Here is an 18,985-nt window from a genome sequence, read left to right as displayed (position 1 = left end):
TACACCATATTGCTAGCTGGGTTTCCAGTCTGGAGCTAGGATTTAGGAGCAGTGAATGACACCAGATGGGGAAATCCCAGGATCAGAGGTATAGGCTGAACCGTAGGACAGTGAAACACCAATTCCAGAAGCAAAGGAAAGGGCAGGTGTCCCCTGTTCTGAATCTGGAAATCATTCTGGAGCACTGGTTCTGTCCTGTGGGAGAGGCCAGGCAAGGAATAATGACGGGTGGTTTTAAGATCAAGTATTCACAAAGTCAATTCAGAAAAGGATCGCAAGAAGGGCAACTTAGGTAACCAAGAAAATGACTTAGAAACGTGCTGGTAGGCCAGTGTGTTAGAGTAGGGTCAGCAGCAGATATGGGGGAAACCCAAGTTCAGGGTCAGGAAATGCATTCCCCACTGCACCTGGAACAGGATGTGGTTCTGGCTTAATGTAACTTGGATCAGGCCTAACTCAGTGATGAGCCAGAGAGTCACTGGCTTGAGATCCTTCAATCCCCTGCCTGGAGACAAAACTGGTTCCAGAGTCTTGGCTGGGGCCAACCTTAATTGTGGGGTTAAATGGCTCCAGCTTTGAAAACTGGGATGGCCACATCCCAGAACCCAGCCAACCCTTAAAAACATATGAACAATTTAATTGTTGGCTCCAATTATTTGCCAGTTCCTTTAACCCCAGTTTTGCCACAGCTAACTCTTGAAGGAGAATACTTCGCGGCCTCGTCTTTAAACTTGGCCATGTTACTTGCTTTGACCAAACAATAAGTGGGTAAAAGTGTGTCAGTTCCAAGCCTAGGCCTTAAGAGACCTTGCACATTCTTACCTGCCCTCTTGAACTTCTGCCATCAGCATAAGAAGAACAGACACTGACTAGTCTGCTGGTCCAGGAGGATGGAGACAGAGGAACAGAGCTGCTCTGGCCGCTGCAAACTGAAGCACAGCTACCAGTCGAGCCCAGTCTACACCGGCAGAGCCCAGATGACCTGCAGACACAGGAGCAACAATGCGTGATTATGGTTTTAAATTGAAGACAAGGACCAAACAACATTTTGCCTCAAGGTGCCTAGCACGGTGTTCTGCTCCCACAACCTCAAAATTGACTTGCTGCTTTCATGTGAGATGCTCACTGGACCTCAACCGGACATCTGGGTTCTTCATGACAAGGGGAAATCTAGACACTTCCATGAAAGTGACAGAAAGTAAAAAGCCACAAGGCAGTTTCCTTAGACACGAGGGGCAATGACCAAGCTTGGTGTCCTGTGCCTGCCCGTTGCACAGTCACAATATCTGAAGGAGAACACTGAAGGTCTATGGTAGTTTGGGACTCACAAAAAATAATTCATTATGCATAATGGTGATGTTGGCAGTGCATGCCAAATGGTTAAATCTAATGTAGCATACAGTTTCATTAAGGCACAACAAAATTAATCTATCCCTTCCCACCAGGAGGTTTAAACAAAAGCAATGGGGAAGGAGCTGCATGTAAAAAGCAGCAATTCATTAATGAAATGAAGACATGTAAAATAATTAGGCTTATAACAAGAGATTAGAGAACTAAATTAACCCTTCTGTTTACTTTGCACAGGATGCAACACAGAACTTGGGCAAACCTTAAGTTATTATGGAAATGTCACCTCCAAAGATTTAACCTGGTGGACGCCCATGGAAGGAGTCACCTGTGTTAGTCCCCAGTACAGTAACTTGGTTGGTCAGAGTTAAAACCGAATCTGTGAGGTATTCCTGCTTTGGTCCCAGAGACATGAAAGAAAGCAGGTACAGCCATGGGGTTGCAAATGAAACAGTTAATTCAAAAAAAAAAAAGTAGGGGTTTGATGTTGACATGCTGTATGCTAACTTGGGTAATTAATAATATTGAAACGAAGGGGCTAATCTAAATCAATGGTGGGCTGAAGCTTTCCTCTGCCTGGTTAGTAACGATAAGCCAACGGGGACAATTGAGCTCCTTTTCTTAATAACTCCCAAGTCCTCATCTGCATGGGGGAGTGGTGGGAATGAGAACCTGTCCATGTGATGGAGTAAAATTCAGCTCAGGACAAAACAGACTGGGGAATGGGGTATGCACATCCTAGCAGGCATCTTCCCGGCCCAGGAGCCCAAGGCTGAAGCTTTTGAACTTGACCCTGGCTTCTTGCATCTTGGCTCCCTAATTTAAGGGCTATAGGACAGATTTGCAAGCTTGGGTTTCCCCCACTGGTTCGAACTCTTCCATGTGTTGTTGGAAGAAGTCTAGACTCTAAATGCATTTACATTGTATATCTGGACTCTGTGTATCCTGTCACTGAGACTGGGGACATGCCAAGAGCTGGGAAAGGATGACCATGGTAAGATTACACACCAAGGCTTTGATGAGGAGACAGCTAGAAGTGCCATGCCCAAGGGACACTGTCAGTGAGGGGTAAGAGGGCAGCAGGACATGGCCTACCCTGCTGACTCAAGCCAGATATTCTGGATAAATATAGGAATAGTGCCCCCTTTAGGATGCCATCCACAGTGGCAGCCCCACAGAGGACAGCCTGGCCCAGACCAGGGTATACAGTTCCCCAGAAGCCCCACATGCTATGCCCAAGGCCACAGATGCTCGTGTCTCACACACACTGGTGACACCATTTCTTGTCAGCTTGCCTTATGCTGATGAAAAGCAGTGGCCATTTATTCATCCTATTTTTTTAAACTTTATTTATTTTGAGAGAGAGAGAGTGTGTGTGTGTTGTAGGGGAGAGAGAAAGAAAATCCATGGGGCTCGAACTCATTAACTGTGAGATCATGACCTGAGCCAAAATCCAGAGTTGGACGCTTCACATACGAGCCATTCAGGTGCCCCAACATTAATTCATTCTACATGATGAAGTGAGGATCAGAGCCTTGTGTGATATACTGAGAATCAAAATTAACTTTTCCTTGGCACCCGGTTGGTGACCGGTGATCTTCTGACATTATCTTGTTTCATCACCCAGTGTCAAAGGTATTGTGTTCCATTTTCCAGATCAGTAAACTGAAGCTGTCACATTAAGGAGATAGGCTGAAGTCATTTTAAAGAGGGCTATAACTTTTGAAGTTTTTGCAGATACACAAATCATCCTCTATGGCACCTTCCCACACTATCTGGAGAGCAGAGCAAATAAAATCATTGTGTGCCAGGGCTGGGGCCTAGGGAGACCAGGGATAAGGTACCTCAAAGACAGTTGCAGTGACCTCTGAAAACTCTTTGTGCAGGTGAGTATGGAGAATGTGACTTTATGGCGCTCCCCTTTCCCACCCCAGCCTCACCGGGAGTGGGAAGCTAGGCAAGCCATGGGGAGGAGTTAAGAGGAGAACATGGTTGGACAAACTCCTAGGGCTACTGGAAGAAAGCTGAGGCCTGTTTTTCTGAAGAGGCCCGAGTGAACAACAAGCATCATTTCCTATCTAAAAGTAGGGCAACTGCTTCAATACAAGTATCTTTAATAAAGGATATTTGACTTTCTGGAATTTCTGTAGAAACAGGACTATCCTACTTGAGCAATTTCGGAAAGCACTGAATTCTCGTCCTCCTGTGTGTCCCCCATGAATTCAGAAAAGCTATCTTTATAGCACTGGGTCTCTCCACACACAGCTCTCCAGACCCTCCCAAGCCAGAGAGAAAAGAAAGCAAGTATAAAGGAAAAAAAGACACCCTGTTTTTTCCTCTTTGAAGTTCTTGATGCTCATTCCTATTCTCCAGCTTATCCATGAGCTCCCTTTCTATTCATTCATTTCTTCATTCATTCAGTGCTTATCTGGGTGCCTACCATGCTAGACATAGGGCAGGGCTCTTCTCTCGTGGTACATATTTGTCACAATAACCTGGGAGGAGGGCACTGTTACCTGCTTTATGAGTGAGCTCACTAAGGCACAGAGGAGCTGAATGGTTTCCCCACACATCCAGGTTCACAGATGTTGGAGCCAGCCTGTGAACTCAGGGCTCTCCAGCTCCTTCCACACACATACTGGTTTCCCTGCCCCATATATTCAGCCATCGTTTTTGCTAGAAATTTGCCATTATTATCCCCGGGAGAGAAGGCATTTTCCCCCATTATCCATATATTCAAATTGAGGTCCTAGGGTCATTCTGGAATAAATGAGTACTTAGAACCCCCTTAGACTGTTGATATCTTTATTAATCTTTAGTAATCTACTTTGCCTGCAGAGCCACACTCCAATTTCCAATGCTAAGTAGAAAGTCTCTCTCAAGAGGTGTTGTGTCCTTGATGGTACTTTAAACAAAGAAATCAAATTGTAAAATGCTGCTGATCTGTGAATAGAAGATTCCCAGAGCCTAGCATAGTGTCTCGTACATGTTACGTGTTTAATAAGGTTTTGATATGAATGAACAAGTGAATGAAGGAACAAATGAATGACTCTGAAACGTACCCAGGGCTTCTCTGGTCTCCTCAGGTCACTGGCATCAACACAGACTTGTGTGGGATGTGGATCAACAGCACACAAGCCATGTGGCACTGTCCTGCTCTAAAGGTAGCCTACAGTTGGGGTACAAAGTACACAGTTCATTTGTGGAAATGCTTCTTTGTAGCCTTTGTCTGAAATTCCCCACAAAGGTTGGTGGAATTTGTTTTTAGGATTACCTGACAGGCATTAAAAGCAATTGACTTCAGAGCAAACACTGAAAAGTCACTTTGTTCACTATCATTGATTTAATGGGGATCAAAAGAAAATTGGGTGTGAATGTCATTTTTACAGAAACTTTTCTTTATTTATTGAAGATGGATAAATCTCCATTCTATGACCCACTTCTTAACTAATTACATTAGATAAAGGTGGGAGGAATTATGGAGCTAGTGATTTGCAAGTCTTCAGACTCTTGACGAAACAAAATGTGTATGAAGCTGAACACTTCAAAATATATACATCAATAAGAGTGGATCCTGCGTACCTAAATTCTGTGAAAGTGGTTAAGACCCGAAGTCAAACTGAAAGATTTTTCTTTTCAAATGTTTTTCTCCTAATCAGCCTCCTCTTCCCATTCCCCAAATCTTACTCTAATCTCCTGGGTCTTAGGCTCCTTGAACAGAAGGGGACGTACAGTCAAGCACATTCGGAAGGTATTCTTCATTTACGTCCTAGTGGATTGGCACTCTGAGTCATGATGTCTTTGGGGCCATTTTGTTACTGTCTCTGCCCGTCCCGGTTCTGCAGTACCACCTGCTTTGGATTCTTGCAGTGGCTCTGAATAGCACTCCAGGGGAGTGTCAAGAACACTTGAGAAATCCCCAGACTTAACCAAGACACCTCCCCTCTTCTGTTAGTGGCTCTGGATCAGGTCCCTCCAATGAAGACGTTTTGGTAATTTTAGTTTCAGTTGAAGTTCTAATTTGTGCTTGGGTCGAGTTCTAGCTAGAAAAGCTTTCTCTTTACTACTTATGATGAGAGGACAGTCAGTTACCTAAGAGGTGTGATTAGAAAGGTGTCAAAGTACCTGAAGAAAAGAAATGCTCTTCTTCCACACCTGGAGCTCTTACTTTTGGGTGACCTATGTTAAATTGCGGATGCCTTGGGTTGGTGGCATATTAAGTTGGGTGTTACATAATTCTGTCATCCAATTTCCAACCTCTGAGTATGTTTGAAAAAGGGGGAAAAAAATTTAAGCTGGTTTTGCAAATAATCTCAAAAGTGAGTTTGAAAAGAATTTTGAGTGATAGAATATCACCTATGTGGGGCCTCCAAAGTGGCTATTTGAAAGAATGATAATTACTGGCTGTGAAAGTTTTGATATGTTAAAAAAAAGATCAACATAAGTTTTTGGTGTCTTTTTTAAAAGCACTTTTATTTTATTACTATTTTTTTTTTTTTTGAGAGAGAGAGAGAGAGAGAGAGAGAGAGAGAGAGAGAGAGAGAGAAAGTATGCACACGTGCAAGTTGGGGAGGGGCAGAGAGAGAGGAACTGGGAATCTGACAGCAGAAAGCCCAGTGAGGGGCTCAGACTCATGAACCACAAGATCATGACCTGAGCCGAAGTCAGATGCTCAACCAACTGAGCCACTCAGGTGCCCCTAGTATTTGGTATCTTTGATGCAACTTTTCATGCTCAGAAAAGATTATTCAGAGGGTTACTTTTGTTTCCAAAATTAATACTTAATTTATTAAGGTTATACTTTCAAATACATTTGGTTTTTAAGTTCAACTTCCAAATATTATTTCAAAATCAATAAAATTTTAATACTTGATTTTAAGGGGGCCTTTAATTTTTTGTCTGATTTACAAATTAAAATCCTTTAGAAACTTTAAACAGAGTATGTAAATTTTTCATATATTCAAGTTTCTTTTTAAGTACACCCTTTGTCCAACCAGCAAACCCATTTTTCTAAAAAGTTTTAGCTTAAAATCACAAAACCACTCATGTTAAATTGGAATTATAACCCTGTCCTAGTATTCTAATAAGCTAAATTCTGTTAATCATTACAAGTTTCCCCAAATACTAAATATGCACATATTACCCACCAACACCCAAATATTAATATTATGAGATTTTCTTTAAAAATACGTATTTAATTGAAAATGTTCCTGGGGTTAAGAGATGCATATCCAGTAAGGAAAGAATTATGTTGTTCCAAACAATTTCACAAGCGGTTTTTAGGGCTACATTTTTAACTGAATTAGGTTACTTAGTGATTAAAGAGGCCATCGGCCAGGACACCAACCAGATTTGTGTCTATGACATTGACGGGCCACACAAAGTCTCTATCAAATTTATAGTTGCTTTGTCCACCCTTGCCAAATGGCAACATCATATCATTATCTTATATCTGACTTTGAGAGTCTCCAGTCACTACATCTTACTTGACCACTTGCATTGATTCAACTTCTCTCTTTACTGTGTCATTATATATACATAGAGATAGACATATCAAATTATTCATGTTAGAGCCACAAGTCAAAGAGATTTAAAAACGTGTTCTTGAATCTCATCATTTTATCTAATTCTGTGGTCATTGTTTTAAAGTTAGGTCATGCCAATGAAAAAAATCAATCAGAATATTTTATTGTTATGCTTTATCAATACGCATGAGTGTTGACCTTTCTGATTTCATCCTAGGAAACTCTAATGTAAGCTCACTCCCAAGACCTCCCTGCAATACACACACTCACTTGGCCCACATGGGACTTTGGCTTCCTTACACCACTGCTGCAGGAGGTGGGACACTGTTTCTGATATCCTGGAGTTCATAAAGTATTTCCCATGTTACCATCATTAGGCAAATTGCTTAGCTCCCATGTGGGTGTTGCTTGGTACTTCACTAAGTTGGACACAAGGTTATGTCATGAGTCGGGGAGGCAGTATATCTCTTCACAGCCTGCATTTCTTCATGTGCTGTTGCAACATACAGGGCATTTCTAGGCAAAATCAGGAGGCAAGTGAAATGTTCTGTTTTCTGGAATTCTTTCTTCCCGGGTTCTCGTCTTCCAGAGAAAGCCTCTGTCTGTGATTACCTCTAATCTATTAGGAGAGAACAATTTGGCTACCTGCACTAGAATTCTGGTTGATAGCAGTCAGGGGGCAAGTGAGGGGACATGAGAAACCCTAAAAGGATAATGAAGTTAGAGAGCGTAGCAGAACTCTTTTTGGAGCCGAAGAAAGCTGCTTAGCAGAGAGGACTAACGTGCTGGTAGTGGTCAATTAAAGGAACAGGGCAGGAAAGACTCAGTATCGTTCTGACAGATCGGGTAAGACACCAAAGTCACTCTGAGCAGTGCTCAGGAAAATTCAAAATCGCTTCCTTCTTCTTCCCAGAACTTAGTCTTTGGATCAGTTTGGTGTCCTTGACTGTCTCTCCCCTAAAGTAGCTTCCTTCAAGGGAGTGCCTGTGTCCTTCATGTGAACCACCATCAAGAGGCCCTACCCAACAGTCACCAGACCTGTTCCAACAGGGATGAATGTGCAGCTGTAAATAGTCCATCACCGTAAGACCCCCACTGCTCCATCTTGCACCTTACCCAAAGACAAGCCAAGATGAAGTGGGCTGTCTGGAAAAGCTGATGATTTTCCCTCACATGCCTGAGGTATCTGATAACTCGGTGACAATCAGAGAAAATTCAACTGCAGAAGAGTTTGTGATGTGGGTAGGCCATTCTTATGCTTGGAGGCCCCAAGATGTTTGATATTTGAATATTCCCATATTGCACACTAAAGATATTATTTTTTCTAATTGTTTGTTACAGATCTATCAGAATGTTACTGATTTGGGTATATTGCTCTTGCTGAACTCTTATTATTTAATAGTTTCCATGGTAGACATTACAAGGTCTCCCTGAGCATTGAAAAATAAAACAAAACAAAACAACAAAACAAAACCAACTACACGTGCCAGGTCCCTTACAGTTAGGGAACACGTGACCAGCTGTGACCAATGACATGCAGGTGGGAGTCCCACGTGGGTCTTCCCAAAAGGGTCACTGGCAAGCTGAAGAAGTGAAAACCTCCTGCGTGATTTTCTCTTGCTCTTCTGCTGAAACAGGTGTGGACACCAAGCGTTGAGGGGGCCACATGTGTGTTGATGAATCACACCACACGGTGGAGAGTCACTCAGAACATCAACACACTACAAGAGAAGGAAGCAAACTGCTGCTGTGTTCAGCCCCTGATCTTTCAGGATGATTACCACAGCATAACCCAGCCTCCATCGACTAATCCAGTTTGTCTCTAGATTCCCTTGGACTTTTTTATACGGACCATTATAGCAGCTATGAATAATGAGTTTTTGTTCCTTCTTTTCTAATTCTTAGGTAATTAAATTTTCATGAATACCAACCTTAACAATTAATGAAGTTGACATAATGTTGCATTTTGTAGATCTTTAATTAAACATTTATTAATTCTGATTTGCAGTTTTCCTTTGTCTTCTTCCAGGTCTCAGACATTTTCTGGGCCCTCAAACAGCTGACAGGCCCCAGGCCCGGTGCTAAGAGGGCCTAAGGGTTAACAAGGCCACAGTGAGGCTGGCTGTCACTTGGGGAACTTACCAGCTCAGGAGCCTGAAGGTCCACAAGGAACTAATCTAAGAGAAGCACAGAGAGCCGTCACTTAGGGGAGTCAGCTGGGCTGAGACCAAAATACTAACAATAGCTCCCTGGGTATCGTAGCAAATCAAAATGGGAAAGTCTCTTTTTTCCAGTTCATCTTTTCTTTCAGGAGGAGAATCAGAGTTCGTCTTCTCTTACTTCTAGAATGTGGCGACAGCTCTGAATATCTCATTATTACCATTTTAACACTGTAGGTATGCTCTAGTTCAAAAAGGTCCAAAATAATAAAACCTGACCTTATCAAAGAATATACGAATTGGAGGATGGTAATTTGTTTTACAAAGGGTTCCCTGCTCCACAAAATGAATTCAACTTCGGTGTCCCTAAAATAGCCAGTTCCCTTGGTGCGTGTTAAATATAATTCAATTTACAAAAATTCGATTTGCATATAACCTTTTCAGCAACACATCCATTGTGCAAAGCAATGTACACTTGTAATTGGCTGCAAATTGCCAGGAGACCACCCTTGCACATATTGTTCCTAGATGTGCAATTTTTTCTTAGTCTCCATGGGGTAGAGCAATGGAGTGGCTCAAGTTTCAGTTGTTTATCTGATCCCATTGACCATCCTGAGAAAAAGCGCTCGTCAATTATGTGGGGACATGAGCTATGTAGAGATTAATGTTGTGTGTGTAGAAGAGGAAATGCGGACAGTTGACAAGAACTGGCTAGGTTCACGATAACCACCTCACTGTGTCGCAGGAGCTCTCTTTATCTTGGTGGCTTGACGGTCCTCAGGACAAAGTGAAATGCAACAAGGGACAATTTAGGAGCATGGTTTGGATATCATTTTCCCCCCTGAGGTGGTGGACCTGTAGGAGCATCTCTCAAGGAAAAGAGAACTAAGTATAGTGGCCTGAGCCACGGGGTGAGGGAGAGCCACAGCGGACCCAGCCGGACGGCAGCCTGACACGGAGGCTCCCCGTGCGGTGTGTTCTTACCACAGGAGCAGAGCCAAGGTACTTAGCAAGGCAAATGCTGCATTTTCTCATGTGTCATGTAAAAAGCAAAAGTGGCATCTTTTTATGGCAAATTGAATTAAAGTAGATTATTGCTGGTGATGCCAAGTCACATCTAAAACCCTTTTCAACCTGAATATTAAAAACCCTGCCTGGCACATCACACTCTCTTTTCAGAAATGATACCTTCCTCACACGTTCCCGCTGCCCCCCCTTCCCCGCGTTGGATGCCAGAGCCCTGCTCTTCTGATTAGGCAGTTCCCTCTGGGACTGCACGCAGGGTGGCTAACAGCTCTCCTTCCCTAGGCGAGCCTGCGGGGTGTGTCAGGCACGTGGCAACAGATTCCTGCCTCCTGGAGACTGGACTCTGCGGCTTCAGATGCACTTAAAGGAACTGAACCAGGCCTTTCTAGACCTGGCTGGTTGGTGCTTTTGTATTGTTTTGTTTTGTTTTGCTGGAGGGAACAACTCCTTCTCCCCCAGTTGAAAAAGTCTTCTTGGGCAGCAAGTTCAACCTCGAGAGGGCAAGGCTTGGCTGCTTCCAGTTGCCAGGCAGGTGTTCTCCAATGACTGCTTTAAACTCCTGGAGGCACAGCACTCAACAACCTTGGAAACAGCAATCTCTCCTCAACCAAATTAAAAATACTGTCATATTTCTCAGCGGCCCAAATTTGGGGTAGTTGATTAAGTACTTTATCTCAGTCCACCTCCAAGAGAGAATCTCTTATTTAACCAAAACCGACTTTCCCTGCAGTGGGAGGCAGGCGGCCACCTCGGGCGTGCAAGATGTGCCCTGCACTACTCCAGGGCTCGCCCTTAGCACAGACAGGCGAGGACATGCCCTGCAGAGTCAGGCAGTTAACGACTTGCTTGTGCTCCATGGAGTGAGTCCTGGGAAGTACAGGGCGGGTGTATTTCTACCTAGGTGGCCTGAATTCAGGGGAAGAGGACACCCTGGGGTGCAGACCAAGCGGGGCTCATAAACTTGCTTGGCCACTTATAACCTGTGCAAAGCTGGACGGTGTCCATAGCCTCTCCCCCAAGAGCCATGCACAGCAATGTCTGACAGACCACAGCAAAGATTAAATGAAGAGGATGAGGTGGAAATGCCCGGTGTGTCGTCCACGTTCTCTTCCCACAGTCCTACTGGCCGGACAGGTCACCATTTGTCCCTGCCTCATCTGCTTTGATCATGGAGGCTGGGGGGACAATGAAAAAGTAGCATGGGACCCGGGCCCTGGCACGGTGGCCTCCAAGAGGTCTGTGTATGTGGTGGCCAGATGTGCTAAGCTCCAGCCGACCTGAGCCCGTCAGAAAACTTTCTCCAGATGTTTGCTATATATGTTAAAGCCAAGTCACTTCCCCAGTGAGGGAAGAAGATGGAAGAGAAGCTTGGGCAATACAGGAGGCGGGATGGGGTGGGAAGTAAGGTGGAGGATAGAACGATTGGTTGGGAATGGGAGAGTAAGGTATGAGAATTTGAAATCTTTATCTTTATATACATGGTATTTTCTGTGCTGCTTTCTCTTTCATTTGTAGTACTGTGTCCAATGGAGCCTACGAGAGCTCAGGGAAGCGGCCGCCCTCGGAGGGGACACTGTGTCGCAGGGCAGCAGTGACCAGGTGACCAGGTCTCCCCAAAGGCTGCGGACACTGAGAGGTCAGAGTCTGGCCCCTTGGTGGCCTCCTTGTTCCATTAAGAATGTAGAATCTAGAGTCTTCTGGGTTAAGTCTTGGGCATTCTGTTTGAATAAAGAAGCCTGTTCTCTCCTACCCATCCAGATATGTTGGCCATAACAGATGGGTGCATTTCAGAGGCCTCCTCCAGCTGGCTTTGCCCTGGCTACAGATGGGGTAGAATCATGTCCTCTGTCTGAGGGAGGGAATGGCTTCATGTGCTGCCTCATGCGCTGCTTTCCTCCCTCTCTCCGGGTTCTCTGAAGAAATGCAAAACTGAGGTCAGAGATGTTCAGATTCAATGACCACACGCAGGAAGAAGGGGCATTTTCAAGGACCCAGCCCCTCGCCTAGCTTGGTGACATGGGCATTCACCTCAACTCCCTGGAGAAGACTCAGGGCTGTCCATCTTGACCACTGAATGTAAGACACAGGGAACTCCAGAAGGCCCCAAATCAGCTTCTCACTCTGTTGACCTTCCTCTTCTCTACCTCTTAGCTTCCCAGCATTGATTTTACTATTCTAGGTTGAATATATTTTCAGCACTCAAGTGACCCCCTGTCCCCCTGTCCAGAGAAGGCAGAAACTCTTTGAGCTGTGGACCAAGGAGCAGGAAGCCAACCTCCCCAAGAGCAGTGTTGATTCAGACAAGGCACAAAACCTCCCTGGGCCTGTTTTCTTTAAAAAAAAAAAAAAAAAAAAAAAAAAAAAATGCTTACCTGCTGTCACTGTCAAGTGAGATATGAATGTGAAAGCATTTTGTAAACCATAAGACACCGCACAGAGGACGAATATAATTACTCTCATTAGGAGGGCAGGGGTGCTTATGTGAGGCTGGCCTGGGCTTTCTCCTGCCATCTATGGTAGACACATCAAACTAGCAGCCTTTGGAGTCCCCGGTATGTTGTATTTACACAGCATTTACAAATATTTGGAAATCACTGCCAACGTTAAAAACGGAGGGAAAAAAAACAGGAAATGTGGAAATGTTTACGGTAAAGAAATAGAGTTCTAGTTTCACTTCAAAAATTAGAAGACCTGGCAGCAGGGACCAGAGCGGCCATCTTGGGTGGTAGCATCTGCTCCCCATAACAGGCATGAGCTGCCCAGTTCAGTAGTATCTCTGCCACCCCAGGCGTCTTCTACCCTTGCCTGCCTAGCACTGTGGGCGTATGAATTTGCAACACGTGCTCCACAGGAATTTACCTGAGAAACGTGTCTCTCCTTTCCCACTTTCACTGGCCCCACCACTGCCATGCCTGCTTCCCAAGGACAGGGGTTTTCCTTTCTCTGAAGCCAGCAAGGAAGGAAATCCAGAGCTAAGAACAGCAGCAAGGAGGACCTTTCCATAAGGCACTAGCGAAAGCTTGGTCAGGGGTAACTGACGGTCTTCAAGAGCTGTTCCGAGGGGACTAGACTCAGTTTTCACCAAGTAGTATATCATCAAACATTAAGAGCTATGTTCTGGTTAGCTGTGTCTGTGTAACCATCCCAAAGCTTAGTGGTTGAAAGGTATTAACTCGCTTGAGAGTTCTGTAGGTTAACAAGGCTCTGGGGGGGCGGGGGGGGGGTGGTGGTGGTGGTATTCACCTAGACTATCTCATCCAGTTGCAGTCAGAGGGTAGCTGAGGTTGGAGTTGTCTGAAGGCTCACTTGGGCCAACGTCCAAGGCAGCTCATTCCCAAGGCTGGCAGCTGATGCTGGCTCGGAGTTCAGTTGGGGTTGTCCACTGGAGCACCTGTGTGCATCCTCTCCTCTTGGGTTTCTCGCTATATGGCAGCTGGGTTCTAAGGGGGAGTGTCCCAAGAATGAATGTTCCAAGAGATCCCGAAAGAAGAGGCAAGGCTTCTTAGGCACAAACTTCAGGAGTCACAGTGTCACTTCAGCCATATTTCACTGGTTAAAAGAAAGTCACAGAACATGCCAGATTCAAGCAAAGAGGAGTACACAAAGCATGAATAATGGGAGGTGAGATTCATGGAGGGGGAGCCATCTTTGGAAACTAACTGCCACAAGTAGCATTAGGGAGGCCGGTCCTTATTTCATGGCTGCTTTCACATGTGTTTTTATTTTAGAACAACTCATCTCCTCTCCCTTCAGCTTTCCCCAAGGTAAGATATTAATGAGATCATATTTGAACTCCTTGACAAAGTAATGCGTCCTTATGAAGCATACTATTATTATCAGCCTGCCTGATGGTTTCCACCTGGAGTCCACAGAAAACAGGATGAGAGGTGATACTGCATCTATCTCAACAACAAACAAAACTTCATTAAATCCACTGAAATAACACAGACATTCAGATTTAGTACAGATCAAATCCTATTACCAACAAATTGCATCGAATCTCCTCCAAAAATCTGTAGAACCAGATGTTTTCCAAGCCCTACTTCCTTTAGGCAAATACCCAATGTAAGCAACGTGAAGGGCTACCAAAGAATTAGAATATCCCCTGAGATTTGTTAGGATGGGATTTGACCCATTTTCTTTTAGTCACAGGTTCAGGCATCTTAAAATCAGAAAGAACAAACTTGCAGGATTCATGAGTGTGAGCTGGCTGAGAAATGGGTCTCATTTAAATTGTAGAAAATGTATCTGTACGCTGCTCTCAGGCTTCCCTTCTAGGCCCTGGGGGATTCCCACTCCATTCTCTGGTCAGCATCTGGGGAGTTTACAGAGCAAAAGCAAACCTGGCAGCCGAGCACCCAACTCGAAATCCAGAATCTTCCCTAGGAAAGGGAGTAATCAACATAAAGGTAAGGGCTTCAGACGATGTCAATTTCTGGGCTAGTGGTGGAGATGTGGGCACCACACAGCATTTAGACATATCCCCAAGTCAAGCCTCTGCTTTTCCTTTTGTGAAAACACACATTTCTTAATCTTTTCCTGCTTATTTCTGCCTAAAGGCCCTAAAGGGACGTGTTAGGGTTAGGCCAGGCATTCAGCCACAGGAACGCTCCTAAGCCTGCAGATGGCAGCCCCTCCTCCAGTGAGAATGTTCCGGAAGGCCTTATTGGGCCTGTGCGTCACCCAAGTCCCCTTCTAAGGACTCCCGGTTCTCATTTCAGGCAACACCTTTCTTTCCCCCATGAATGGTCGCAACATCCCAAGCGTTGTTTCTCAACACAAAGAGCTCTCCCTCCCTCCCTCCCTCCCTTCCTGCCCTCCCTCTCTCTGGCCAATGTACACATGGGCAAAGGGTATAGAGGGCACGCTGTCCATCAGGAACTAGCTGGAAGGTGATCTGCTTTCTCGTAGGGTTTCCAGAAATATGACATATCTAAAATTGGAGACCTCTGTACTCTCAGCCAAGGGCCATTTGCTAAAGCCATCTTTGTGTTTTTCCCCTTCAAATTTCCTCCATTTGTGCCTCTATTTTCCACTAAAGAAGGCCATCCCCTATCCTCCTCTGTCCTTTGCCAAATTAACCTCACGCAAGCTACCAGCAGCCACATAACTGACTCCTTTGTCTCCTAAACACTAGGTGCATTTCATTTCTAGTGTTTGGTTTTCTTCTCATTTTGCCTTAAATGCAACCATGCTGAAATGCTGGGGAGTCTGCTAAGTCCTGGGACACAGAAGTAGACAATATCACACAAGAGGAGGCAGCATTGACAACAGTCCTTACACTAACTGGGAATGGTCTTTTGTGTTTGTCCTGCCCATCTTGATCATCAGTACTTTCACAACAAAAATTAAGCCTCTTATTTCCATTTGTAGGTCTCTTTCCTCACACCAAAGAGCACAAGACCCTGCCCACAGTGGACACTCAGTATTAAGAGCCAGAGGGTCAGCGGCGCCTGGGTGGCTCAGTCAGTTAAGCATCTGACTTTGGCTCAGGTCCTGATCTCACAGTTTGTGGGTTTGAGTCCTGCATTGGGCTCTGTGATAACAGCTCAGAGCCTGGAGCCTGCTTAGGATTCTGTGTCTCCCTCTCTTGCTGCCCCTCTCCTGCGCAGGCTCTGTGTCTCCCTCTCTCTCAAAAATAAACCTTAAAAAAAATTTTTTTTCAATAAGGGCCAGAGGGCTGATGGTCCTGGGCTGTACCCTCAGGCCAAGGCTCCCTCTACTTCCACAAGGACTCATAACACTGGGTGTGGGCCAAGAAGCCCTTAGGAACTACCTTGGAAAAGTGGTCCTTAACCTCTACTGTTTGTCGCACAGGGAGCTTTCAACCAGTTTTGAAGTCTGTGGCAAGAAATTTGTTTCTAGTAGCTTAAGTATACTTTCTTAAAGGATCAACTTTATTTTTACAACTCGAGACAGATTCCAGTTTGTCCCTGTAATAACTACCCTCTTTCTGGCTGGCGCTGGAATATTCTTTCTTCTGTGGTACAGCATCAGGAATCCTGAATGGTGGTGGGCAGCCCTCAGTCCGCCCACTGTGGCACAAGCCAGTAGGAGAGCAACCATTAGTAATGTACCCTTAATCTCTGGCAGCTATTAATAATCACAGAGATTAACCTTTCCTAATTCTTAACTTCTTAAAATAGAAATCTGTGTATTTCCTTGGGAGTCTATCAGGCTTATAAGCACCATGTTTATATATGTTTGGGAAAGAAAAGTTTGAGAATTAGGTCTTTAAGACGAGCTACTACCCAAAGAACACACAGTGTTGTTGTTGTGGACAACAATTTCAGGGCCTTGTTAAAAGTGTCCAAACTGTGTGGCAAGGACGTGGCAGCCTGGCGGGTCTCCGTGCACTTGCCTAAGGAATTTTTTGCGTCTCCCAAATGTGACAGAGACTCAGAGTTTTCTAGCCTCAGGGTGTAGAGAAGCTTGCCTTTTTAAATTGTTGTTTTATTGGTCATGATGTATGCCAGTAATTGCCTCCTCTGCTTTATGTATTTTAATTACTTGCCTTGTCTTCCCTGGCTTTGAGTATCTGGGTGCCTGGATCATCAAGAGTACAACTTCAAATAATTCTAATCAAGGAATAAGTCTGTTATGATGTTGGCAATTTGACCCTCTTTATTAGACCAGCTGCAAAATAAAAATCACTTTTTTTAATGTTTATTTTTGAGAAAGAGAGAGAGGAGAGGCAGAGAGAGAGGGAAACAGAAAGCAGGCTCCTTGCTGACAGCAGAGAGCCTGATGTGGGGCTCCAACCTATGAACTGTGAGATCATGACCTGAGCCAAAGTCAAATGCTTAACCGACTGAGCCCACCCAGGCACCCCAAAATGAAAATCACTCTTTAGGGATGCTGCCAGTGGAAGCAGAGCTCACATCCTGGCTGGGCTTCAGATGTGTGAGTGGGACTTGCTCTAGGATGCACACACTGGGCAAAGATATGTTGCAGGACCTGTGAGCTGTGTTGCCTGTGTGTGTGTGTGTGTGTGTGTGTGTGTGTGTGTGTGTGTGTACTTGCATGTGTGCTCATATGCACACAGAGTTAGGAACAAGGTTGCCTACCTTTATCCAGGGCAAAGGGGGCACATTCCATGATGGGAAGGACAATTCAAAATAAAGATCACCTGCTCTCTATATTCCAAAAGAGCGGCTATATTTTCAGAAAACATTCTTCCTCCCCTTTCACCTTCCTTCCCCATTCCGTGGGGTGCCCAATCTTTACTGTAGCTCCGAGGAGGGGTCTATGGAGAAAAGTAGGCTGTGCCCTCTCCACACTCCAGGAATTGCCACTTGAACTGACCTTCCCTCCACCTCCTGCCAATTGTCCCCTCTCTGGGGCTGGGTCTCAAGCATGAGGCAAACGCAAGTCAGATGGTTCACACAGGCATGTGTTAAACAGTGCACTGCTCAAGGGCAGGATTGCATTAGAAGAAACTAAGATCACATCAATCAGAACCACAAGTCTTATTTCTTTTTAATTCCTACCTTGCTCTATAAGGGAAAAAAAAGTCAATTCTGAAACCTAATCAAATATGAGTAACTTTTAGGGCACCTGGGTGGCTCAGCTGATTAAGCATTGGACTTTGGCTTGGCTCATGATCTCAGGGTTCTTGGGTTTGAGCCCAGCATCGGTCTTGGTGGTAACAGTGTAGAGAACCTGGAGTCTGCTTTGGATTCTATGTCTCCCTTTCTCTTTGCCCCTCCCTTGCTCGTGCACTGGCTCTCTTTCAAAAATAAATGAACATTTAAAAAAATTATTTTAATTAAAAAAAATCTGAATAACTATCTTTGTTATATACTTAAAATGAATAAGTGTATACATTTTATTTCGTTAAAAGAGTTCCTTATACATTATCTCTGTAACACTATGAGGCCTTTAATTTTATTTTCACTTAACGGATGAGGAGACTGAAACACAAAGGAGTTAAAGGACTTTTCTGAAGTCACACAGCAATTAGGGCAAAGTTAAGATTTGATTCTCCCTCTTCTGACTTCGAGTTCTTTCTAAAACATTTTTTCCTGTTAATTCTTTTCTCATTCAAGCCTATTTCTCTCTTTTTATTTCACCAGGCATCCATACATCACTGGAATGTTCTAAAACCACTTTTTCCTCCTTTAGATACCACTTCAGAGACTGATTTTCTTAGATGCTTTTTTTGGGAAATCATCTCATCAGAAAAAAGTTATTCCAATACATATGTCCATACACAAGTGCCCTTGGTCTAGGAATTTTAATTGCCTGGGCTTTAACAGCAGTTGAAGGGACCTTGATGTGACAAGACTTCTTCCTGTGCCACAAATACTCCAGGCTTCTGTCCCAGTGACCTAACTTCTTGGGCTCAGGGCTTACTGTGGGATTTTAGAGGACACTTACTTCCTGCTAAAATAACTGTCATTAGGTATTTACTATATGCCAGTCTCTCTGCTTGATGCTCTGCATCTGTTACCGTGCATGTTCACAAGAGGTGGTATCCTAAGCTATGACAATGATCTCCAGACTAGGACACCAAGGTTCCAAGAGCATAAGCCATGGTCTATGCAGAGCTGCTATTGATTTTGACTAGAAAGCCACATTTCTTTCTTTATATTACTTCTTCGTGTTTTCATATTAATTGCTTGGTATAAGACAGCAAAAAACATTCTTGATACCTTACTGGCTAAAAATATGGGAAGCATCAGTACCTTTAGGGTCACCCTTAAAGTCACAGGGTGTGGCCTGAAGCCTGAGGTTCACCAGTGGTGCATTGGTCTCGAGGACGTGAGAAATCAGGAGTTCCAGATGTGAATTCTAATGCTGTACCTAAGCACTAACCACCGATGTGACTTTGGGCAAGTTGCTTTTGCCTCTCTGGATCTTCATTTCCTTGCCCATATAACTAACAGTATAGAGGAGAGACTCCCTGAAGAGTCCCTTAGGACTCCC

At 44.4% G+C, this 18,985-nt stretch overlaps 1 long non-coding RNA gene across 2 annotated transcripts in view; it reads right to left on the bottom strand.

Moving 5' to 3' along the window:
• LOC125176853 (uncharacterized) overlaps positions 1–18,985 on the bottom strand; it is a 236,674-nt gene that overhangs the window by 51,533 nt on the left and 166,156 nt on the right. For both annotated transcript variants that reach the window (XR_007156416.1, XR_007156415.1), the window contains one exon: positions 823–982. This is a non-coding gene — a long non-coding RNA (uncharacterized LOC125176853). The remainder of the gene's footprint in view (positions 1–822; positions 983–18,985) is intronic.

Source organism: Prionailurus viverrinus, chromosome A1, assembly GCF_022837055.1.
Source record: "Prionailurus viverrinus isolate Anna chromosome A1, UM_Priviv_1.0, whole genome shotgun sequence".
Lineage (NCBI taxonomy): Eukaryota > Metazoa > Chordata > Mammalia > Carnivora > Felidae > Prionailurus > Prionailurus viverrinus.
The sequence above is the reverse complement of the archived record's forward strand: the minus strand, read 5'-3'. Positions and strand labels throughout refer to the sequence as shown.